This window comes from Lemur catta, chromosome 5 (assembly GCF_020740605.2).
Source record: "Lemur catta isolate mLemCat1 chromosome 5, mLemCat1.pri, whole genome shotgun sequence".
Lineage (NCBI taxonomy): Eukaryota > Metazoa > Chordata > Mammalia > Primates > Lemuridae > Lemur > Lemur catta.
This window is the reverse complement of record NC_059132.1, coordinates 102042643-102069173: the sequence shown is the minus strand read 5'-3', so window position 1 is coordinate 102069173 and position 26531 is coordinate 102042643. Positions and strand designations below refer to the sequence as shown.

The window sequence follows — 26531 nt, the reverse complement described above, 5'->3', positions numbered from 1 at the left end:
GGCGGCCTCACTGTCCCCCACTGTCAAGTCCATCCATCGGGGTTTGGTGAGGCTTGAGCCAGAGAGCACACGTGAGGGGACAGAGCACAGCGCTCTCAGTACGCAGACTGTGTTTGGGCAAATGTTGTTTCTCCTTCTTTTCCCTGTGTGTCCTGAGTCCACTGCTGGACCAGAAGACCCTCAAAAGAGACTTTGTTTTATGTTCCTGGCTTGTATTTGTTTCAGACTGTGTTTTATGTTCCTCTCTATTCTCAGCATTGAGCTCGCTGCTCAACAGTTAATCATAATATTAATACAGTAGCAATAATGGTAGTAACAGTAATAGCAAGTTTACGAGTACTTATGATGCATTTCATATAACATTCCTCATTTAGTCTTCTCAACAGAGCTTTGAGGTAGGTGCTGTTGTTAACTCCAAATGAGGAGACCGAGGTGCAGAGTGGTTAAGTGAGTTGTCCAAGGTGGCCATATAGTTGCTGTGTCGTGCAGCCAGTGTTTGGACTCAGTGAGACGGCTGCAGCCTCTTCTCTGACAGCACTTGCATAAGCAAAAGACCCGACCATATTGTAATGAGAAAATGTCAGTCATGTACGGAAACTGAAAGATAAAATGAATTCCTCTTTACTCAGCTTCAATGACAATCAACGCATGGCCCGTCTTGTTTCATTTGTCCCACTGCCTACTCCTCTATCTTCATTCTGGATTATTTCAAAGGAAACCTTATGCAGTTGCAATTGTATTTACAATGAATGTCTAAATATTTTGTAAATAAATCTCTAAAAGACAGCTCCTCCCCCCAGTATAACTTCAGTGCCATTATCAGATTTAAAAATATCATTTGTCAGTCCTTAATATCAGCTATCCAGTTTGGGTTTAAATTCCCCTGATACTTTTGCATAAACATTTTTTATGGTTCATTTGTTCAAATCAGAATCCAAACAAAAGATAGCCTGTTTTTAATAATGATTTTTAAAGTAGAGTACCTAAAAATTGTGCATACTTATTGCACTTTATTCAGCAAGTATTTATTGTGTCCACGTTTTGCAAGGCACAGTTTGAGGATGACGGAGGATCCTTCCAAGCCTCTGTCAACTGGCTGTGGTGACTGGACTCAGAAAGTGGCAGAGGGTGTTGGGTCATTTTGCCTCCAAAGTTATAAGGGTGGGTGAGTGACACAGGGTAGAGTCTTGACAGGGATCAGGAAGGTGGAGGAAGAAACAGCCCCGGGAAATACTCTTGGTGTGGCCTGGGTATGGATTTGGAATCTTCAATCATATTTTCTCTTGTATGTCTGTTTCCTGCGTTTCGCTCTGTAGCCCTACCTCCAATGGATTCTTCTTTCAGTGGCAGCTGGAAAGTCATTGTTTGTTTTTTTCCCCTTTTTAAAAAAATGTATAGAAACTTGGGGAGTGTACTTAATGATGACAGCGTCTTTGAGTAAAGTGAATGAATGAGGTGAGGGTAAATCTCTGCATTTAGGGCATAATCCCAGTGGCGACAGACGTTAAGTTTTTAGATATCTGCTTTGATTATTCAGTCTGGCTCTGGGCACTGAAAATGTCTTGACAAATGGGCAAACATTCAGAGGACTGGAGAAATGAAATTCTATGAAATATTTTTGTTTGCTTTGAAATCATTCATCATTGGGGAGGGCGGGACCTTGGTAACTTCAAAGTAAAGTGGTGTGATTTACCTTGAGCTTGGTGGAATTTTTTTCTGTATTTACCTGAGATCTCACTTTAAAACTAGGCAGAGAATCATGGGTATGTTATAAAAATCTGCCGCTGAAACCAAACCTGCTGCTGCAGACATATGAGTTTCATCAAGTTGATTTAAGTTGTAACAGGCATAAGAAAGAAAGCAAGCAGTTTGGCTTTGGTGCCAACCAGGAGATTAGAATAGCAATTTGCTTCTTTCAGCTGTTTTATGGCAGCATTTATAAAGTTGACTAATTTTCTCTGCAGATATTTTGCCAACTAGCATTAAGAAACAAGAGATTTAAGAAATAAACTTTTGCTCTTTTCGTACCCAAAGAAGTACGAAGTCTATCATCTTTTTCTGTGGTTAGAGAAATTTTTGATTTGTATTTGAATAATTTTTCATGCTCATAAGTTATTTTCAAAACTAAATCATGAAACTGCTAGATTTTTGGTGCAACATTTAGTTAATCTATTATGCTCTGAAACATAGTTTCAGATACACAAGTTCCTATTTTTGAAAAATTAAAAGCATTAATCTTTATATTGAATATTCTTTAAGACTGCGGTGGGACCAGGAGTTGCAGTAGTAACAGAGAACATGGGAAAAGCCTGTTTCCTTTCCGTTTCTGTTGAAACTTTTGGTCCGGTGTCATTTTATTGCCTTTCTCACCCTTGCAGGTCTTTCCGACCTCCAGAACCCATCTGTACTGTTAGATACACAACTAGAAAACTTCTGTAAGCAAGATCATTTAATGTTCCTCATTCTCCTTGCATTTGACTACAAGTCTCCCTTGTGTTTTCGTATTAAACTATAAGTTGCTAGTATAAGTAACGCAGCACATGTTAAATTTCATATGGAAATCAGTCCTGGTCACATTGTCTCAGCCATCGTGCCAAGTCCTTCCTGATCATGCAGTCCTCCCTCAGGAGTTCACAGTGACAGGGGCTGATAAATTCCCTGTCATTTTAAGGCAACTTGACTTGGGGTTTCTGTTACTTGCAACCAAACATACCTAACCGGTCCTAATTGTAGTGAACTTTATAATCGGACCTTCTGTTTTGGAAATGAAACAGTATTTCTCTCTGGGCCAAGGAATGTATACTCCCAGAGAAACATGAAGAAAAGTAACAATTATTGAGCACCTGCTGTGTGTCAAGCGCAATGCAGGGCGTTTCACAGACGTTTCCTATGTAATGCTGAATGAAGGCAGGCATTACCAGGCCTGCTTACCTGTTTTTGTGGTTGTAAGTGATTGGTTAGGACTGGACAGTCCTTTTTACCTATATTGCGGCGTTGTTGCTGGAGTTATGCTGATTGTGACTATGGGCCGTCAGTGGATTTTTACCTGGCTCTGGGCACAGTGCCTCAGGGAGGTAGGGCCATTTCCAGTGTCTGAGAAGAACTTGACAACCTAAAATAAGTGACTGAGGCAAAGATCTCAGTCAGTGGAAGTTTATTAAGCCAAAGTTTGAGGACACACCTGGGAGAAACACAAACCGCAGACAGACTAAAGTTTGAGAACTTTAGTATTTAAAGGGAATCTACAGGAAAAAAAAAAGGTGGGGGGTGAGGCAAATGGTTACTTTCTTGTGAGGCCCAGGAAAACTACATTTCCCATAAGACAAGCTGAATGATTCTTCCTTCATTCTGTTTTTCTCTTCAAACAATTATGTAGCTATCCCTGAGTAGGTGGAAGAATGCTGCATCTTGTTTCTGCTCTGCACCTGGGAAGGTAAACTTCTGATCCGTTATTAGTGTATTCTTTACTTTTGGGAGCTAGACTTAGCCTGCAGAACCAAAGTTACAATTTTTATCTCCTTGCTCATGGAAGGCCAGCAAGGAATTTCCTTATGGATGATCTGTGGGGACAGTCCTTGTAGATGCCTGAGGCCTTGTACGTTTCCATGGGGATCTGGCTGATGCACAATGTTAGTAACAGCTGTTCATTTGGAAGAGGGTGTTTCAAGACAGCCTCCAGGCCTGACCCTCCTTTTTGGATAAGCAGCTGGGAGTGGGGGTGGTTCTGAGATTTTTATTTTCTTTTACAAACTAATCTCACTTCTGCCCCTAACAAGGTGTCTAGGGTCATTTGGTGCATTCTTATTTGCTTTTCTACCAACCCATTTTCCTTACATATGGTAGAAAATTGGATCAAATACAATTTAGTGTTTTAACTATAATTAAAAGATTTCCATCCCATTGGCCAAAAACAAGCAGATGAGGTTTTTAAACTTTAAATGGGCTGAAATACATTGTAGATGTACTGAGAGATTACTACTATGGGTGTTACCTTGTTTTTGGAATTCCACGGGGCAATGAAATGTCACTACAGTGTGTCCTTCCTTTGGGAGGAAGGAGGCTGTGAGTGAAGTGCCCGGGCTGGGAGAGGTGGTCGTGGTGGTTCTTGTGCTCTGACCCTGGGGCTGGCTTTGGCTTTGGCCCTGCTCTCTTGATGTACTCAGGACTGGTCTGGCCTGACCGTTAGTCACTCCTCGTGTGGGTAGATGAGGGTATTTGAGGGTGATATAGGGTGTATCTGTTGGTTGGAATTAGCTGGGGTGGAAAATATATCTTTCATCGTAAGCCAATGGCTTATTGAAAAGAAGTTATTCCTGTGCTTCACACTCAACTGAAAACCAATAATTAAGGGCCCTCCTCCAAGAATAGGAAATTTGTTATGGTTTCAGTGTCACCTGGTCCACACTAATGGGGGAGAACGACTGAACAAGAATGCTGTGCTAAATGTTTTCAAATGTTGTGACAGGCAGGTCTGCATTTTCAGAAAATAATTTTTTTTGCTAGCGATATGTTAAGTTCAACAGTTCTCAGTTCAAAAATTGTACCTAGGCTGGCCTCAGTGTCAGACCTCAGTGGAGACACTCAAGGACTGTGTAGGCTGAACTTCAGGCCCGAGCGGCTGGGTTGGAAGGTGTTGGCTGCCCCCCACCCCTGGTGCAGGTGGCCTGGCGGGGGTGCGAGAGGGCAGTGGAGCGATGGCAGATTTCCAGGGAGAGTTATTTGCTGCTGAAGGTCTACAGGAGAGAAGAGAATTTGAAAGGCAGGATACAGAAGGTTAAAAAGATTGCCCTGTAAAAACCACACCCACAGAAATTGGACAAATGCAAGGAAAAGTTTGGCAGGAAAGAAGCTTGGCTCTTTTGCCTTTGCTCATTTCTGCCCCTAATTCTGCTTTGAACCCGGAAACTTCCTTTACAGGTGTTGCCAAATTGCAGCACCTATCAGGAAACAGGTGGTTAGGTTAGACAGTTCCTGAAAACGCAAATAATTATGTGGATCATGAAAATTCGTTTTTGAAAAACCCGACGGAAAGTTTAGAAGTAGGTACATTTTTTTTTGGTGAATATCAGGCTTAAATTATGGGGAAAAGGATGTAAGGTCTGGAAATATTTTGTTAGATGTTGGAATTTTGTGTAGTGAAGAATTAATCTACTTCTAGCTTATAAAAACATCTACTGTGTTACGAAATTTTTAAAAAATAAGTTTTGTTCATCCCCGCCATTGTTATTTTCTCTCCCATGGCCCCAAACACTCTGGTCCCACTTCCGAGTCTTTGTTCTTCCTGTTCTCTTTGGGGGAGCTGCGCTGCCTCGGTCCCCCCAGTTTCCGAGCTGTAGCCGCCTTGTCTCCTCCCTGAAGCTTCCCCTGACAAATTCTGGAGCTCAGTGATTTCTATTCGTTTCTGAATGCAATCGCTCAAAATAGCACTACCTGGAATTCTGGCAATCAGTCATACACTTCTCACATTTTAAAGAAGACCCTATTGAAATTATCTAAGGACTGCAAGAATTTATCCAGTTTTTTAAAAACTCCGTAAAACTAGATTCTGCAACTCTTTAGTGGCCTATAGTTTGTTTCTTACTTTTATTGTCATTGTACTTTTTCTCTGAATCTTTCCTCAATTAAAATGAAGATGACATAAACTTTATACATAATATTCTTATATATATCTTTAAGGGATAGGCTGGGCGACGTGGCTCATGCCTGTAATCCTAGCACTCCGGGAGGCCGAGGCAGGATTGCTCAAGGTCAGGAGTTCGAGACCAGCCTGAGCAAGAGTGAGACCCCGTCTCTACTAAAAATAGAAAGAAATTAGCTGGACAATTAAAAATATATATAGAAAAAATTAGCCGGGCATGGTGGCACATGCCTGTAGTCCCACCTACTTGGGAGGCTGAGGCAGGAGGATTGCTTGAGCCCAGGAGTTTGAGGTTGCTGTGAGCTAGGCTGATGCCATGGCACTCTAGCCCAGGCAACAGAGTGAGACTCTGTCTCAAAAAAAAAAAAAAAAAAAAAGGGATAGTGATGTCTTCTTTTTAACTTCACCTTTGTAGGCCAAACACTACAGTTTCAGTTACTTAAAACTTTCTGTTATTGCATGCTTACTTTTTTCAATTTTTTTTTTTTTTTTGTGTGTGTGTGTCTCCTGGGCTGGAGTGCACTGGCGTCATCATAGCTACTGCAACCTCCAACTACTGGGCTCACGCGATCCTCCTGCATCAGCTGGGACTGCAGGTGTGCACCACCACGCCCGGCTAATTTTTTCTATTTTTGGTAGAGACAGGGTCTTGCTCTTGTTCAGGCTGGTCTTGAACTCCTAGCCTCAAGCGATCGTCCCACCTCGGCCTCCCGGAGTGGTAGGATTACAGGCATGAGCCACCGCGCCTGGCCTCCATCAGCGTGTTGTGAGTTGAGTTTCTGAATACTTCATGTTTTGGATCCCTGTAGTTGTGTGCAGTGGAAGCTGTTGGGCAGTTGGCCATCCTGTGACTAACTTGCATGTGGCTTGTTACTCTGAGCCAGAGAAGCCTGGATCAGCTGGTAACCTGGCAGTCTTTGGAGTGAGAGGTTGACATCCTTCTGCAGTCAGCACAAACAGGAGGCAGCGTGGATCTGGGAGAGGTGGTGGAGTTGGAATTGCTCCCAAGCTGCTTTCTGGGCCTGCATGACTTAGTGGCATGGAACATCCAGATTGTGTGTGTTCACACAGGGAAACGAGGGCCAGGGGCAGCAGAATTCCTCACAGTCCCCAGTTGTCTCTAAGAATAACTGTGCCTATATCCCATGTTCTTTTGGTCTGGTGATGATAATAATATTATCTAAGACAAGGAGAACAAAAAGTCTCCTGAACATTAGCTGCTTGCTTTGAATTTCAGTTTGAAATTCATTAATTAATTCATTCAACAAACCATATTTGGGACTTACTCTGTGTCAGGCACTGTGCTAGGGACTGAGGGCCCTACCTCAAGAAGCTTCAGGTTTATGATGGAAGGGACATGTCATCTTTATAATCCGGGGTTAAGGAGGCAGTGAGATGCAGACCAGGAGCTCTGGGAACCCATGGATGAACCAAGAATCTTCTGATGTTGGGGCTGGGGCAGACAGGAAGGATGCACAGAGCAAATGATCTTTAGAGTTCGATGCCACACGGTGTTGTGGAGAGGAGACATTTGTGTCTTGAAGCAGAGCACAGACTGAATTCCAGCTCCTCCTCTCAACCACCGTGTGACCCTCAGGCAAGTCACTTGTTATTTCTGAACCTCAGCCTTTTCATCTGAAGATGGGGAAAGGAGATAATAATGTCCAAAAACTTTGTCACAGTGTTTGGCAACCAGTGGGTTTTAAATATGTTAATTCATTACTTAATACTCATTAATAGGTTTTAAATGTACTAATTAATTAATGTCCACTTGTTCTCAGTTCCTTCCTCTTACTGTTCTTCATGTCGTTACTAGAGGCAAATTATTGTAGTAAAGAGGGCACTGGAGTTGATAGGTTAGTAGTGCTGGCTCTGCCACCAACCATCCGTGTGACTCTAGGTGTGTAGAGCTGGTGACATCCTCCGTAGACCTTACATGGGATCTGTGAGGGGAAGGACCTGGGTTGAGTTCTTTCCACTTTTTGGCTGTTGAGGCTAATGCTGCTAGCAGGAGGCCGGGGCGCGATGGGTACCGTGTCTGGCTACGGGTGAGAAGAGCAACGCTGCCGTACACATTCACGTCCAGTCCTCGCGTGGACATCTGTTTCCATTTCTCTTGTGTACACACCTGGGAGCAGAATTATTGGGTCATGTGGTAACTCTGTGTTTAACCTTTTGAAGAACTGCCAGACTGTCCTCCAAAGTGGCCGTACCATTTGGCAATCGCACCAGCAGTGTATGAAGGTTTGATTCTGCTACATCCCCATCAACACTTGTTACTGTCCGTTTTCTCTGTTTTCGCCATCTTAATGGGTGTGAAACGGTATCTCCTGTGGTTTTGATCTGTATGTCCTGATGACTGAGGATGCTGAGCATCTTTCCATGGGCTTACTGGCCACTTACATATAGTCGTTGGAGAAATGCCTATTCAAATCCTTGGCCCATTTTGAGTCAGTGACTTCTAATATTTGTTGCTTAAACTCCTCGTAGCTTGTCAGGATTGTCTTTTATCCTCTGAGGGTACCTGGCAGATCCTATTCTTCAAGGTGTTGGGTGTGATATTGGTACAGGGGCTCCCAGTAGCAACACTGGCCTGAGGGCCACCAGGAATAAGCATAGGCCAGTGTCACTATGTTGGTCAAAATAGGCCGTTTCATGCTGAAGTAACAGGCAGTCCCTGCATCTCAGTGGCGTAATGCATTAAACCTTGTTTCTCCTTGTGCAAAGTCTGTGATCCAGGTTATTCCAATCTTAGGGCTCTACTCTGCTTACCGTGAAGATGAACAACTCCGGGTTGCTCAGGGGCTCTTCCTTGCCTCTGCTGTTGCAAGACCCCGTTGCATGGCCCCATACAATGGAAAGGGATCTAGGAGGTGTCCGTCTTCCACGTCCCAGGAAGGGGAGCAGCGTCCATCACAGTCACCAGCTGTCATTCAACGCAAGAGTCAGTGACCTTGTGACAGCTGCCTGGAGGCAGAAAGGGGGAATGATATTAGATTTGATGTTCTCGTGCTTTCTGAAAATACCCTGGTTGGCCCAGTGAAACGACGAAACTTCTCTGAGGGACATTAAGATCAGTCTGGAATGTTTGCTTCTAGTTTGACTAAGCAGGTTTGACTAAGCACACCTTTGAATGGCCTGTTTTTTCTGTCTTTTCTATAATCATTCCTGGAAAATGGGTTTTTTGTGTACCTACTGTGCACCATTGTGTGCTGGGGATTTGGGATTAACCAGGCCTCATCCCTGCCTGTTGGGACTTACGGTGTAACAATGGACACAGGAGCAGACTGATAATTACAATGGACACAGGAGCAGACTGATAATTACGCTGTTGAGTGAGGGGATATGCACTTCAGTAGCAGGAGGAAAGAGAGGAGGGAATCCCTGAAGCTCCCTCAGGGAGTAGGAAAAAGTAGCCCAGGGCATTCCCTTTATTTTTAATTGCGGTAAAATGTACATAATATATATCATTCTAATCATTCATAAGTGTACAATTCAGTGGCATTAAATACACTCACAGTGTCATGTTAACAATCGCCACCATCTGTACTTAAAACTTTTTTATTAGCCCCAATAAAAACTCGGTACCTATTAAATAATTCCCCATCCCCTGGTAACCTCTGCTCTACCTCCGTCCCTGCAGATTTGCCTATTCTAGGTACTCCCTATGAGTGGAATCATACAATATTTGTCCTTTTGTGTCTGGCTCATTTTACTAAACATAATGTTTTCAAGTTCCATCTATGTTGTAGCAAATATCAAAGTTTCATTCCTTTTTAAGGTGGAATAATATTCCACTGTGTGTATATACTGCATTTAGTCTATCCATTCGTCCACGGATGGACTGCTGTGTCATTTCCACCATTTGGCTGTTGTGAGTAGTGCTGCAGTGGACATGGGTATGCAGATGTCTATGCTAGTGGCAGTCACTTATTTAAAAAAATTTACTTTAGATTATGAGGGAGCACATACTGTGGAACAGTTAGAAAATACAGACAATTAAAATTAGAAGAGGAAATAACCACTTTTTACATTTAGTGATCATTTTTACATTAAAAAACTTTTTGTTAAATTTATGTCCTTTTTTCTCTTTAACACTATTTTGTGCTCATTAGAATTATTGAAAACATTTTTAGTGACCATAAAAGATACATTTGTGTCTCATAATTTATTATTTCGTTACTCTTTTAAATCATTTTGAGATTTATTATAAATTATATTGAGATGAACATATCTATATAAATCTTCATTGATACATCTGTGATTTTCTTAGAAATGAAATTACTACATCAAAGATAGGACCAATTCAAGTTGCTTATCATGAGTGGCCAGGTTACTTTGTTAGAGTTTTGCAACAGCCTCGGCAGTGTATGAGAGACCTTGTCTCTTTAAAGGAGCAGGGTAAATAAAGCTGTCACTCAAAGTTGTGCTTTAAGTTTCAGGGGTTTTGGCTTCTCTGTGTCGCCCATTTTGGGACAGCCGATTGTGGGTGGGTGGAGACTGACAGATAATGGAGACAGGACCTGTTTACTTGTATATTAATACAAGAGTGGCTCTCAAGTCTCAGTTCTGCCCCAACTCCTTTACACGAGTTACACACTCATCACTAGTGTGTCTCATTACTTGCAGAAATCTTCAGTTTGGAGAGAAAGGTATGTGTGCATTTTCTGGGAAGCATTTAAGAATCACTGATTGTATTAGGCAGAGAAATAGAACCAATGTGATGTGTACACACACACACACACACACACACACACACACACACACACATATATACACACATGGGCCAGGCTGGAGACCCCGGAAGAGTTGGTGCTGCAATCTAGCCCAGATGCAGTCTGCTAGCAGAATTCCCTCTTCCTTGGAGGGGGTCAGTCTTTTTATCTTAAGGCCTTCGACTGATTGGGTGAGGCCCACCCACGTTAGGGACAGTCATTTGCTTTATTCAGTCTCCTGGCTGAGTGTTCGTCTCATGTAAAAGGCACCCTCACAGCCACATCCACACTGGCATCCGACCAAATATCTGGGTGCCGTGATCTGACCAAGTTGACACATAAAATTAACCATGACACTGATATAGAAAGTTTGAGTATCACTGACTTTAATGTTCTCTGACATGTAAGCAAGAATTAAAGAAAAAAACAAACCAAAACTTAATTTTTACTGGGAACCACTTGAGGGCGCTATGAACAAGGGAAATGGAAGATGTGGCTCATCTGCTGTTCGTTTTAGAACAACCAACATTAGCACAGCAAGAAACTCTAGGGAGTTTCTCCCTGCAAATCCCTCATTTTGCAGTGGAGAAAGTCACTGTCACTGTGAGTTTACCATGCAGTGTTGCAGAGTAAATGAATGATTAAGGCTAGAACTAGAACTGTGGACTTTTGACCTTGCGTTTCATGTTCTTTCCATTTTAAGGCATTCTAATAATTTCTATTAATTCATAATTTAATAGAAGTAATCTTAAATATATGTGAGTTGTTTTGGTACTTATAAGTTACATAGGATGAAATGACACCTACATATTATGCAGATTACATGAGTAAAGAATCCATGTAACTTTTAAGCATGAATTATGAAATGCCAGACTTTTGGGATATCCAAATTTTGTTCATATTGAGTCCATAGCTAGTTTTGGTGAACGCTCTAAGGGTTTTGTTTTTCATTTTGTAAAATATTGCCTTCACGTAACATAGAAGAGGCTTGTGGTGCAAAGATTTATTTCTTTTTAATGGTGTGTGTGTGCGCGCACGTGTGTATGAGTGTTCGTTGGGGGGATTCGAGGAAAAGGGAATACCAAAAATAAGTGTGTGATTTTTCGCTGCTCCATTGTAACAAAAATTTGGTAATTTAACTTTTGGAATCAAGTCTTTTGTATCTAGATTGGCATGTTCTAATACTTTACCATTACAAATAAGCAATGCCTATGAAAGGCTAAGTTTTTTGAGAATGGATGGATGATTTAAAATAACCTATTGGGAAAATTCTATGTTTTGTTTCAAATATCTTCTTTGTCCGTGTACTTTACAGTCAATTCCTGTTCTCTGAAGGAGGAACTCTCTTGGCTGTTTCTGTCCCCTTCCTTGGGTGGTTTAGTGTCAGGCTTAGTCTCCCCGCCAGGGGGCAAGCCAAGAACAGGATCAGCCTGACATACCCTCATCGCTGCAAACCCACTGGTGCTGCTTCCTACCACACGACAGCCAGAGGTTTTCTGTATGGATGTATTTGTGTGTGCCTGGGTGGGGGTGGTTATTTACTATATTTTGGCTGCATAAAATTGCCATTTTCCCCCCTTGGCCTCTCAGAAGTCCTTTTAAGATAAGTAGGACACAAGTAGCAGTTTCAGTAGCAGTTCTAATACCATGGGGCTTATATCTAAAATGCGTATTTCAGACTTGCCAGAGCCCCTCTTCCATGCCTTGAGATTTGGGCTTTATCTATTTATCTGAATACCAAAAAATGCTCAGGAATGTGGTTAGTGTGTTCTTGGAGACCTTGTGCACTGCAGATCTGTGGGGGAGAGTTTTCGTCATGGTGTTATTAAGTGATCAGAGCTCTCGATAGCACGTGGGTCCCTCCCCTGCTCTCCTGAGCCCAGCCTGCTGCTTGTTTTAAAGTGAGGTTCATTTGTAAGTTGCCTTGCTCACTGCTTTTGAGCATTTGGAACAACATTTTAGAATAGGCAAGATGCTGAGAAAACAGGGGCAGGAAAAAATACGCAACTAATTAAGGCACTTGAAACTATATACCAAATGAGTATAGACAGCAATGCTGTTTTAAGAATTTCTCATTGGACAAACAGTGAAAACAAATACAGAGTAGACGCTGCATTAATCAAGATATTGGAAAAGAATGAGTAAGGTAAATATTAATGCTTACAGTGGGAATTTAATTTTCCCATGGACTTGCACGATTTCAAGGAGTCATTTACATGGAAAAAAGTTTGACCGAAGAATTATGAATACCGGCATTGCTCTCAGCAAGCGCTGTGTTCTTGCCAGTGTGTGGCTTATGTAATGAATTTCCTCCTATAATCCCCGTAAGAAAAGTTAGATGGATAATGAAGCCACTTGATCCTTTCATGCTCGTTATAACATAGGTTCATTAAAATATCATGCCCAGGTAATTCCGCGTTTCCTGGTAGTTCTTACCACCTTTACTGATTTGCGTATTTAAGAAGCCAGTCTTGTTATGGGCTGCCTCAGGTATTCAGCAAACCTCAGTCTTGGTAAGAATGTATTGGGACTGCTTTTTTTAGATGGAACGTGGCCTATGTCAGTTTACTAGTTCCCTACGACATGATTAAACTAATTCTTCAGATGCTTTGCATGGAGTATAGAAGACTATTGCTTTACTAAAAAAGCAAACAGGAAAACTCCGAGCCTCCCAGTCAACTCCTATCCATTTCCCTTTAATTACCTCCTGAAGTACCTGTTAATGACTCATTAGTTATAAAAATAAATTACAGGGACTCTGCAGCCCTGTTTGTAGTTTCTTTAAAGTTTTTGATTTGGCTAGTGCCAAGAAAATGGGTGTGTGGCAATACTACAGAAAGCGAATCAAATTACTTTGTAATTTTATATGTTTAATAAAGTGTACAAAAGGGCTATGTGCAGATGGGGTTAAGCTGTGGTGGGAGAAAGTGCTTTATGACAAAACTTATGTCTTGTAATATACCATGTTGGCTGCCTCCATCCCTGTGCATGACACGTGTGCTCAGCAAATAGGGCTGATGGCTTTTCAGTCCTGTTTTGTGTGGTTTTAGGTGCATAATGGCTCCTTTTCATACGTGGCCTTTGAAATTTGTTTGAGGTTGCAGTCGTCTCTCATAGGTTAAATAGGTCACAGTGAATTTAAAACACTTTCTTTTTTTTTTTTTTTTTTAAAGAAAATCCTTTTTCAAATAAAATTGCACATGGTGTCCCAATCTGTTAATAGCAGGATAAAAGTAGGATGACTCTTTTTGGGAGGAGGGATGAGAATCCCAGGACCTTGGCCACTTATCTCCCAGAGGGACAGCACCCTGTGGGTTCCCAGAACTCAATGTGAAAAACACCAAAATAGGAGATTAAATCATTTTCATATTTATGTACTGTGTGTTTTTCACTCCCTTTTTATACTTGTTCAGCCACATATGTATACAGAAACACTGGGTACCTTCATGGGCACTGAACTTCAGATCAGGATTGGCGAACTTTCCAGAAGGGGCCAGATAGTAAATGCTTTCTGCCTTGTGGCCATATGGTCTCTGTCACCACTACTCAGCCCCGCTGCTGTGGCACGAAAGCAGCCAGAGACATGATGGAAATGCATGAGCCTGGCTATGTTCCATTAAGACTCTATTTATGCATACCAAAACCTGAATTTCGTATAATTTTCACATGTGATGAGATAGTGTTTTGATTTCTTTTCATACCATTTAAAAATGGGCTCACAGTTCTTAGTGGATGGGCCATAGAGCTTCGAGCTTCTCTGGTCGGTGGGCCAGAGGTTGCTGCTGACTCCTGTTTTAGGCCATTCTGTAGGTATTATAATACTTATGCAGAAGAGAAAAAGAAAGGTGGGTTTAGCTGAAGTTCAAATTAAGGTGTTCGTAGTTTATTTCAGCTTCTCTGACAACCTCTTTCTTTTTCTGAGACTGCTATGCGTGTCTGCTTTGTGTCTCAGAAGCTGCTATTTGCTGATGCAAATGTTCTTTTAAGTACATTGTGCTAAGAGGCAGTTATATATAGACTAGGACCGTAGGCCATTAACCTAGGTCACAAACTGGCTAAGCTTGAGTGTGAAAAATTAACCAAGCTATCATTTTAGATGTAACATTTGATTTCTTCCCAGTGTCTAACATTTCCTTCCTAGTAGGCATTTTCTTCTTCTTCTCCTCCTCCTTCTCTACCTCCTTCGCTCCTCTTCCTCCTTCTCCTCTTCTTCCTCCTCCTCCTTCTTCCTCTTTTTTTTTTTTTTTCCAGAGATAGGACCTTGCTCTGTCACCCAAGTTGGAGTGCAGTGGCATGATCATAGCTCACTGCAGCCTTGAACTCCTGGGCTCAAGCGATCCTCCTGCCTCAGCCTCCCAAGTAGCTGGGACTACAGGTGCACACCACCACACCTGGCTAATTTTTTTTTTGTAGGGCTGGGATTTTGTTATGTTGCCCAGGCTAGTTGCAAATTCCTAGGCCTCAAGTAATCCTCCTGCCTTGGCTTCCCAAAGTGGTAGAATTACAGATGTTAGCCACTGTGCCAGCCCTTAGTAGACATTTTCTAAGGACCAGATGTCAAAACCCGGACTAGAGAAATGTGTGGCTTGGTCTGCTAGGTTCCTGTCCCCAGCCCCACCCACTCAGGTTGCAAAAAGAGCAATAAGAGTTGAAAAAGTGTAAGAAGAGAAGAAATTCTAATTAACAATAAGTGCCTGAGAAATAAGCAAAAATAAATACTGAAAGGCTGTCCACTGGAGGAGCTATGTCCGGCCTTTCATCCTGGCCCTCATCTCTTTTCTGCTTTGAATGTGAGGAGGGAGGCAGAGGAGCTGGTCCAGAGTCACACCAGGGCTTTCTCTTTTCCAGGGAAAGGCAGCTTGGCTTTCTGGAAGGAGGTTTGTTTGTGAAGTCAGGGGCCACTCCTGGTCTCCTAGACCTTGAGACATTCATTCATGCTTGCATTCATTTATTCAAACAATAGCTATTTATTGGACATTTATTGTTACAAGGGCTGGGCCTATAGGGGCTCCAAGAGAGGCTGGCCTGCCCTCTGGGGCGTGCAGTCAGGAGGGGCTCTGACTCGTGAACATGCAGTGGAGCGCAGTGTGACGCGTGCTCACACAGCAGACAGCTGTGCTGGGGGGTGCTGGGGTGGGCAGGGGAGTGTCCCAGAGGGCTTCGCCTGGGATGCGAAAACCTAGGCAGAGGCCTGGTGAGTAGACCAGGCCCAGAGAAGGGCGGGTGTAGAAGAGCGGGGTCTAGGAGGCCTGGGAGGTGGTGAAGTCAAAGACTCAGAGGCAGGGATGATGGCAGTTCCCAGTGCGATGGGGAGAGGTAACAGGTGAGGGTGGCAGGGAGGGCCTTGGGGCCAGGAGTGTGTGCAAACTCTTTTGATCCTGGTCCACAGAAAAGAAATACACTGTACATCGTGGACCAGGACACACCTAGACACACTCTGTGACCTGGAGTGCACGTGCATTAGGACACAGATAACTGAACACAAAAATAATACTCTTATTACATGCAGTGTATTTCAACATTTTATCTTCTCTTCCTTTTTTTTCCATTAATGCTATTTGCCAACGAACTAAGTTGGTTTTATGACTCCTAATGGATCATGATACACAGTTTGATAAACACGGTCTTAAGCCTTGCATTATAAAGAATTTGAATGTTCTCCTCGTGACTTTGAGGAACCACTGAGACTTCTGAGCCAGCACTGACACCTCCATTTGCGTGCATTTCGTAACGATCACTCTGGTTGGATAGTTTGAGAGATGGATGGGATGGAGACCAGACTGACAGAGAGACGGGTGCAGAAATGGTTGCAGTGCCAGTTGGGAGGGGGTGGTGGCTGTGGGGTGGGGTGGAGTGGACACAGCTGAGGACAGGAAGGGGCCAGAGGGCTGGGGGCGGGGAGGTGAGGAAGATTGTCAGGGTGCACACTCCTCTTCCATGCGAGTTTCCTCTTTGGATCTCCATGTCTCTCTCTATAAAGTGGTGAAAGTACAGGTACCCACCTCCTGAGTTTTTGTGAGGTTCCAAAGATGCCAGCATAGGGCACACATCCCACCCCCTCTCTGCCCGACAGAGGTGGGCTCATGTCTCTGAACTTGGTGCTGGTGTGACCATGAGCACCACGTTGAACCTGGCTCCTCCGCAGTTTCTTCAGCTGCTAAGTGTGGAAAATAGGATTACTTCATAGGATCGTTGTGAGGGTTAGATGGTGTGATGCTTGCAATGCCTTAGGAAGTGCTCCGTGAGTGGCAGCTGGAAAGTAGGAAAAGCACGTGGCACGTGGTAGCCTGCCGATAGATGCCACTCTTCCCCTTCGAATTTTCTCTGTTAACAGCATCTATTTTAAAACTTCAAAAATTATTTTAATTACCATTTTATGCATCATCTCTATATTATTCTGCTCAGGCTGGCATAACAAAATACCATAGATTGGGTGGCTTAAACAGCAGAAGTTTATTTCTCACAGTGCTGGAGACTGGGAAGTCCAAGGGCAAGGTGCTGGCCAGCGCGGTTCCTGGTGAGGGCTCCCTTCCCGGCTTGCGGGTGGCCGCCTTCTCACCGCATCCTCGTGTGGTGGGAGAGAAAGAGCTGCGGTGTCTGTTCCTCTTCTTATGACGCTAATCCCATCAGAGGGGCTGCACCCTCACTGACCTCATCTAAACCGTATCACCTCCCAAAGGCCCCACCTCCAAATGCCGTCACACTGAGCGTTAGTATTTCAACGTAAGAATTTGGGGGGTGACACAAACATTCAGCCACAGCATTCTCCCGTTGCTTCATTTCGATTTTTATAAGAGCAGACTTGAAATAAATACACTCAGAGGGTTGTTGGGTTCCTACATTTGCTCTTGCCAAGACCCTACCTCATTTGTAAACAAAAAGTCAAAACTCAGTTGATCTCTGTCTGAGCTGAGCAGAAAGCTTTAAAGACCGAAAGAGGAGTTGCAAAGGAGAAACACAGAAACAAGAAGAGCTCCCCAGATTCATATTCACACATAGGTTGAAATGCCGTTTTTCTGTCTGTAAATCTCCATGCCAAATTTTGCATCTTATGGCTTGTTATCTGTTCCTTCCACCCAACCATCCCAAGCACAATGCTCACTGTAGTCCCACAGTGGTAATGACTGTCACAGTTGCACAGCCTGTGCACTGTTTCATAATTGCTATGTTAATTGCTCCTCACTTGTCACTGACTTGCAACTTGGTCAAGTCAGTAGGTCATGTTGTTATGGTGTGACCCCCACTTCAGAGATCAAGACCAGTGGGGAGCTGGGAAGACATGCCCAAGATCACATCACAAGTTAGCAGCAGAGCTGAGATTGAACCCAGGCCTGCGAGGGGAGGCCTGTGCAGTTGTCACCTCATGCTACTTCCTTCACCTTCCCGGGCAGGGAAAAGCACTTGTCGAAACCTTATCTTAGCGGCTGAGTGACAGAGTTTCCTGTCACAGCTTTCTGCATGCTGCCAGCTCTGTCGTGTTTGACCTTCTTGATACTCTATGTCTCAATCTAAGTGTTTTGGAAATATTGAGGGGTAAATCCTTTTGCCTTCTAAGGAATTGCCACTTTTCTGTTGCCGTCATTTAAGGCTAAATTCTCCAGGTTGTTAAGGACAAGCTCATATTGGCCAGATATGCTAAAATTTAAATTTTGCTTTCTTGAAATGTTGTTGGAGGCAGAAACTTGTACAGGAGAGTGAAAAACAAAATATCTGATAGAAAAACAATTAGAAAATGCAGCAAGAAATGAATAAATCATTTTCTAATGATAGTAAATATTTAGGATACGTGTTCAGCTGTCGCTTGAGAATAGTGTCTCGGTGTCTTCACAGGTATGAAATAAAATGATTTTTTTCTAGGCTGCAGCTTCTTGAATTTTGGAATTGCATTTGTAGAACTACTTCCTCTGGGTTGAATGTGTTTATCTCACCAAGGCTTGGAATCTGGGTATCCGTATTGGTTGGAGTGGCCAGCTGGCTCCCCCAGCTCAGCTTGCCCTGGGGAAAGACAGAGGGAAATGCTAGTCTCCTTGGTTTTTGTGAGTTGGGAGGCTGGGCTGAGCGCCGCCTTCCATTTTCCTAGAGGTTCTAGGTCCATTCAAAGGGTAGACATGGACCCCCAAGAGTTGCGGAAAATTCTTCAAGGGAGGAACTCTTGGGACATCTCTCATCCTGGTCCCCAGTCCTAAATTCCAACCTCAACCCTGTCACTCGCTGCTATGTATCCTCCGTAATCTTCATTTTCCTCATGTATGAAACGAGGATGATAGACTCTGACAAGTTTGGGGATGAATGAGAACAGTCTACACATTTCCTAATGCGATACCAGGCACAGAGTCGGTGTTCAATAAAAGGCAGATCACTTTCTCCTTCCTCTTCCTTGTCTCCTTTCATGTGCTGCCAGGATTAAGTGACCCTTGAGGCGGAAGGAGGCCCAAAGCTCCCAGAATTGGCTGGTGGGCCGGGAGTGTGGGGCCCCAGGCAGTGGAGTCCACACCTGCCTTCCGAGGAGGGGCCGGGCTGTGCTGGAAGCCCAGGAAGCCTCCAGTGAGCAAGAGACCTGTCACAGAAGTGGGATCTGACTCTGGGTTCTCCATTCTCCCTTGTAAGAGCATAGCATTGAAATATCTACCACTTATAAACTTAGAAATGTGTAGCAATTTAGAAGTTTAGGACATGTTTGTCATTCTTGACATCAATTGCTTATTTAAGAATGTATCCTCCCCACATGACTGTAAGCTCTGTGAGGATGAAGATCATGTTAATGTCATAGATACAAACATACCTTGTATGTTAGTAACAAAAATGACTGTTGAATGAATGAGGAACATAGTGTATTCCCAGAGCTGGGAATACAGTGTGGACTCCCTTAATGCATATTGAGTAAATACATTTTTCTCTTACTTTTTAGTTGTAAGTAAACAGCTCAATGATTTTTTTACATATATACGGATACATATACATGTGCACGCACACACTGTCATGTAATAACCACCCAAATCAAGATATAGAGATACAGAAAATTCCTGGCCTCAGAGGCTCATTTGGAGAGGTGTCTGTATCATGTATTCTAATTTTTACACTAAGAGTAATTTATTCAGCTATGTTTTCTGGAACACTTATCATGTACATAGCACATTGCTACATACCAAAGGGGGTACCTATGACAAATAAGATCCATTCTACCCTCAAAGAACCTCCTGATTTAGTTTGCAAGACAGGAGTAAATATGGCCTAAACCAGTAGCCAATTGCTACCAAAATTAGCACTTAGACCAATGGTTTGGGGATTTTATTTTTATTATTATTTTAGCTGCAGAATCCTTTCTTCAAATTAAAGTTTATTTGGAACCTAATATATGAAACAAATAAGCAAGGGAATGTTTTGGTTGAAGCTGGAGTGGGCGTCCCTCCCTGCCCAGGTGGGGCGTTCTGGAGCCCAGCCGGAGGTTTCATGGAGTTCAGAGGAGGAGAAGCTTCCAGAGGGTGGAGCTAGAGGGGGAGGGAAGCGGCCTTCCAGCCTGGGAGAGCAGCATGAAGAAGAGACTTGCCCTTCAGAGGGAGCTGAGGTCTGTTTCAGGGACCGGGGACAACTGCCCCGACTGGGCCAGGTCTGAATTCCTGTGTGATGGGAGCCCAGGAGGTCCCACAGAAGGTGAGGGCGGGGTGGTGGGGACAGAGGAGCTGCCCCTGGAGAGCACAAGGTGAGGGGTCTCCAGGAAGAGAGTTACTCCTCACCCAACATTACAGTCGATTGCCTCGCGTATTTCACATAAATTTAACTCAGAAAAAGAGACTTCAGCTTTTTTTTTTTTTTTTAAGATGACTAGATCAACCCTGGAAAATCACTTAAGGGAAAGGAAGGTGAGTTAGTTACATCTGTGATCCACTGGGGCCAGGGGCACAGAATCTATAAGACCAGGTCATACTATTTCCTTGAGTCGTTTGAAGACTTCAGGACTGTGAACAAATGTCTTAGGAATATTTAAAATGGGTGTTGGAAAGAATGAGTACGAAGACTAAAAAGGCAAGCATAGGAGATGCATCTATATTTATAGACTCTAATGGCACCCATGATGGTGTGAGTGCTCAGAGGACTCCTAATTACACATAGGAAGGCTGTTAAAAGACTCAAATAGACTGAGTCAATTTCTACCAAGGCAGAGAGAGCTATTGTTCACCTCTTGCAGAGGCATCCACTCCCACAGGTGAATAGGTTGTCATTAAGTGTACGTTAAGTGACAATTTATTAAATGGATTCTGCTACCTAAAAGAGTTGTGCTTTGAAAGGACTCCTATATGTCAGCAAGGTGAGCTGTCCCACACTGATTAAAATGATGTGCCATGGGGCTCTGTAAAAGAGCCTCGCAGAGTAAAGAGATTCGGTTCTAGAAGGTAATCATGAAAGTTAATTCTTTTTTGTTGACAGCAAAATTGATAACATTCATATTTATAATTATTTGACTACTAAGTTGAATCTTTTTGTGATTCAGTTCTACAAATTCAACAAATAGGCACCAGACATTTATTGACTGCCAACTGTATACCAGGCACTATCTTGTGAATTGGAGAAATGGCAGTGAACCAAATTGCAAAAGTTCTTGCCCTCGTGGAGCTTCTGTTATAGTGCAGTAATTCCATTGTTTCTACATAGTTACCCCACTGCCAAGATAACAGCTTAAGAAAGCGTAAGCAACTCATTTGGCTGAAGTCTAGGTGGATTTTCAAGTGTGCAAAATCTGGGGAAGGTAAAGATTTTAAGAAAGAAGAGATATAAAAGTCAACTCTAACTCAACACATCAATGGCCATTGATGTCCACTATTTTGTAGCATTATATAACTCTCTGTTTCTTAACAGAATATAACTCTCTCTTTCAAGTAGAATTCCTTCAGAAGTATTAGCAGATATTTTAAAACGCTTCATGTAGAAAATAATAGAATTTGGCAGCCAACAGCCAAAGCCAAGTATATAAACTGGCAAAGAATTTAAAGATGGATGATGTAGAAGTGTGTAATCCATAGACTAGGATGGTCCTGGGTGGCTTTCAGATTCAAAAAAGTGTATCTGTGAACACGTTGGCCATTTCTATTATGTTTAGGTATTAGAGCAAGAATGTAATGGAAACCATTAAACGTTAAGTGACACATAGAAATATTAGAGGGCATTAATGTGCGGTCCAGTGGCTAAAATATTCTTTCTTTTTTGATTTCTTGAGGCTAGTGAGGGAGCAAAAGTATATAAGCAAATAGGAGGACAGATATTAGAGAGTGTCTAATCAGGACTGTCTACCTCAAAATCCAATAAACATGACAAAATAATCAGTACACATTTTTCTCATTTTTATAAAAAGCAAATGCTGCTTAGAGAGGGTTATTAAAGAACTTATAACATTTTCCTTAAATACAAAAGCATCAATATTAAAAAGAAAGAAAAGATTAATTACCCAACATTTTATTTGGAGTTTTGCATCAAACCCAAGAATTCTTCCTTGGTTGTTCCCAAACTTGGTACTAAAGCATTTTTTCTGTTCCAAATTTAAAAATACAGAACACAATTTGTCAGTTATTTTCACACTTCTTAAATTTAAATTTGGGAGACAGTTTAGAGAAAAACAGTGAAAATAAACTGTAAGAACTGTTTATAATGTTACCAGTAGAAAAGAAATTTTTCTAAAGGTCCCCAACAAATATATTATTTGCATTCAAAATTGGTGGCAGAATGATGCACTAACTCAAGTGCTTCAACTTTTTTTGTTTTTTTCTGGTTTTAGCAAGAAAAATTCTAGATTTTCTTTTCTTCTTTAAGCTTTAATCTCATCTATACCCAGTGTTCTTTTACCCAATCCCAATTTCTAATCCAAAAACAGTCTAATCATTTTTTTAAAAAACAAAATCGTTATTCAGTTTAGTGAATTTATATTTGTTGGTGTTCTCGAATGTAAATCTTTGAAAAGAGACACCATCGCAAGTAGTTATTAGGATGGAAGTTATTTTTTTTCTGTGACTCTTACCACAGTCTTGGAGAGTTCCCATGGTCCAGTTGAATATTTTGGTGCTGGGAAATGTCTTCAGGAAAGTGCTGGCTGATTTCCTACAAAAACAAACCTGTGAACTCATTTCCCCCTTTAGGTTGCCTGACATTTGTAGGTGAGTGAAACCATCTTGAGTGAGTGATTTATTTTACTATAAAATCAGCAGTTTTCCTCACTTAAACAATCGTTTTCTATTAAACCGTCCCCCCACCCTCCTTTTTTAAGACAGGGTCTTACTCTGTTGCCCAGGCTAGAGTGCAGTGGTGTCATCATAGCTCACTGCAACCTCAAACTCCTGGCCCCAAGTGATCCTCCTGCCTCAGTCTCCCGAGTAACTGGAACTACAGGCATGTAGCACCATGCTAGGGTAATTTTTAAATTTTTTGTAGAGATGGGGTCTTGCTGTGTTGCTCAGGCTGGTCTTGAACTCCTGGCCTCAAGCAATCCTCACACCTTGGCCTCCCACAGTGCTAGGATTACAGGTGGAGCCACCACACCTGGCCATAAAAATCATTAAAAAAAAAAAAATTAAAACTGGGTATAGTTTTTCTATACCAAATGTAGTCAACTTTCTTTCTCTTACTTTTGACAATTTTGTTATTGAATTGTTTAAAATAGCCCTGAGTTTAGGGAATTTTTACCTGAGGGATACTAAAGAAGTCATGTTAGTAGTAACATAAGCCATGGCTTGTGTTAAAGCTCAAGGTGAGTACTGTTTGCCTCTGGTAGAGATTATAGATAGGATGCTGATATTATTAATATTAATGAAAATGTTAATGGTTTAAAAGTATTTAGCATGTTTATTCATTTTAAAAAAATTTATGGAGCATTGTACCTACTATGTGTTGAGTATTTTGTTAGACAAATAAAGTTGACTAAAACATGACCCCAAAGCTAAAATGTTAATTCACATGTTCACAGTGCTTTGCAGATTACAAACAACATTATTAAGTTCTCACAAGAATCTCATGAAGCAGATGCTGGTTCCATTTTATTTATGATGAAGCTGAAACATAGAAAACATAATAGTCTGCCCGAGGCTGTCTCTAACGCAGACAGACTCCCAATCAGGTGACCTTTCCAAGCCATGGAGATGACGCTCTAGTAGTTTAAAAAGGAGAGATAAGAGATGTTCACCATAGCCAAATATGAAATAGTTATATATACAATCCTAGAAGTGTAGCTAAAGTGATACAGGAATCCAAAGAGATGGCTTCTGGGTGGGGGGCGGATAAAGCCAAAAGGGAATACAGATAGGACTGGATGGACCATGCATTTCCTGGGCAGGGGAAGCATATTCCTCCAGAGCTGGAAAAGCTTAAGTAAAGCTTAAGCCAGGTGAGATATAGCATGGGAAGAATGGAACTAGGTATAGTTAATGGTCCGGTTTTATCTTGAGTATAGAATATGCCACATGGAATTATTAGAGGTGAGGCCAAAAAGATGGAAAAGAAACACCCCTTCCAGGTCTTTGATGCCAGGCCATAAGGTTTGAATTTTATTTGCTAGGAAATAGAGAACCATTTGAGGCTTCTAAGCAGAAGTGTGATTAACCTAGCAACAGTTTTAAACAAAGGAATTGCAAACTCAAATGCCTTTAAAGGCCAAGAAGGTAACAGACCAGTGAAATGGAGAAGATGTGGTGAAAAGAGCTCTCTTTGCTTGGGGACCATCGCCATTCAGTGCTCTGGGAGTGCAGCCTCTCATTCTGCTCCAGGTTTACATTGCTCCTGTTCATATGTGCTTTATTATCATAAATCATATCTTTATACAATGTGTGCACATATAACTATTATTTTATGTAGCTTTCTTTTAAATCCTATAAAAAAGGAGTTAATAGCTAAATATTAATATATTAATACCTTTAACACTGACTTTATATTTATCTACGTAGTCACCTTTACCAAAGTTTTTCATTTCTTCATGTGGATTGCCTAGTATCCTTTCATTTCAACCTGAATGATTTGTTTTAGGGTAGGTCTACTAGTGCCAAACTTTCTTGAGTTTTTGTTTCTCTGGGAAAGTCTTAGTTTCTCCTTCATTTTTGAAGGATAGTTTGCTGAACATAGAATTCTTAGTTGGTAGTTCTTTTTTTTTTTTTTTTTTTCTCTCTTTCTTTCAACACTTTGAATGTTATCCCATTGCCTTCTGGTCTCCATGGTTTCTGATGAGAAATTAGCTGTTAATTCTATCTTGTATCCCTTGTGTGCTAGTCTGCTTTGCATTGCTATAAAGGAAATACCTGAGGCTAGGTAATTTATAAAGAAAAGAAGTTTCTTTAGCTCGTGATTCTGCAGACTGTACAAAGAGCGTGGCACCAGTGTCTGCTTCTGGTGAGGGCTTCAGGGAGCTTCCAATCAAGGTGGAAGGGGAAGGGGAGTAGGCGTGTCCCATGGTGAGAGCAGGAGCAAGAGAGAGAGGAGGCGGGGCCGGGCTCTTTAAAACAGCCAGCTCTCGCATGGACTAATAAAGTGAGAACTCACTCATTATCATGCGGAGGGTATCAACTATTCATGAGGGATCTGCTCCCATGAATCAAAAACCTCCCACCAGGCCCCACGTTCAACACTGGGGGTCAAATTTCAACACGAGATTTGGAGGGGCCAAATATCCAAACTATATCACCTTGTATGTGACAAGTCTGTTTTCTGTCACCACTTTCAGGATTCTCTTTTCATCTTTTAACAGTTAAATTATGATGTATCTTTAAGCGCGTGGACCTCTGAATTTATCATACTTGGAGTTTGTTGAACATCTTGGATTCGTGTTTTGGCCATTATTTCTTATTATTATTATTTCGTCTTATATTCTTTCTGCCCCCTTTTCTCTCTCCTCTCTTTATGGGACTCCTTAATGTTGATATGCTTGATGGTGTCCCATAGGTCTCTTGAGAAAGGCCTTTACCTAGTGATTTTTTTTTTTTTAAGATGGAACAGAAAACCTCCCTCAGAAGACTTCTTGTGTTTCTTTATCCATAAATACATACTCACTCATATCAATCACAGGCCAGAAGAAGAGATTACCATGACAAGTTTATGATTCTTCCCACAGGGCTGGGGAAGGGCCTCCTAGAGATCAAAGGATCAGGGTTCTGTAAGCCAGGAAGAAAGAATAAGGATAACTACTAGGTAGGCAGTGGATAGTGGTTGCTATAGATAGAAACTAGGAGGGATGGCAGATAAGAGAGGTGGCTGCTTAGAACGGTAGCAGCTATTCGCTCTGTCCTAACCATGTCAAAATCGGAGCAAGCTGTCATCTTTATTGGGGAAATTGGGGGTGAGAAATAGGAATCAGAAATACAAAATGTCCGAACAGCCACGTAATAGGGTTAAATCCAGAAGTGTCAGCTCAGAGCCAAAGTAAGCTAAAGCCTGGAACAGGAGCCCAGAGCCCATGTCTGGCCTAGATGGAGCAAATAGAATTCTGCTGAGTGCCTGCTTTCTGGCTCTGGCTTTTGCCCCGTGGGAGTTTAGGTTACATTGAGAGCTGGCAAGCAGTTTTCAGCAGGTGTGGCACTCTTCAGACTCTCAGATAACTAGTTTAACTCAGGGTTTGAACACAGTGTTGCAGGGCCTAGCAGATTCCAAGCATTGAACTGGAGATGGGAAAAGGACATTTCAGGGCCACGATGGGAAATTGGCAAGAGTCCCATACCTAGGAGGAGCCAGATTTATTGGGTAGTTACCAAAATAGGAGCTTGGGAACAAGGTTTAGAGGTGAAGCCCTGTTATTTAGGGTTGGAGGCGGTCAGGGATTAGGGAACGGGGAGCTCTTTGATTAAAATTTGGACTTTTAGGGCAGGACTAGCAGCCAGTGCTACCTGATAGGAGAGCCCAGGGTGGAGCTGGCTCAGGTCAAAGGCCTCCTGCTTCAGGGTTGATCCTGAGGATTGAAGGTTAGACTGAGCCTGCTACAGATGGATCAGGTGGTCCCTGGTAGGGAGAGAGAAGAAAGGAAGTAGCTTCATGGGAGATAGATATGAGAACTATTTTGGAGATGGCATTTACAGGACTTGGAAAAAAGAAGACAATGTTGGGGTTTAAGCCTGGGTGGTTGGCCTTATCAAAAATATGGAATATAGAAGCAGCAATGAGTTTTGAAGCTAAAATGCCTTGAGTCTGAGCCTGTGAGTACGTACGACATCTGGGTA

At 42.3% G+C, this 26531-nt stretch overlaps 1 protein-coding gene across 3 annotated transcripts in view; it reads left to right on the top strand.

Moving 5' to 3' along the window:
- The window catches only part of STOX2 (storkhead box 2), a 192134-nt gene that overhangs the window by 18974 nt on the left and 146629 nt on the right, over positions 1-26531 (top strand). The window lies entirely within an intron of this gene.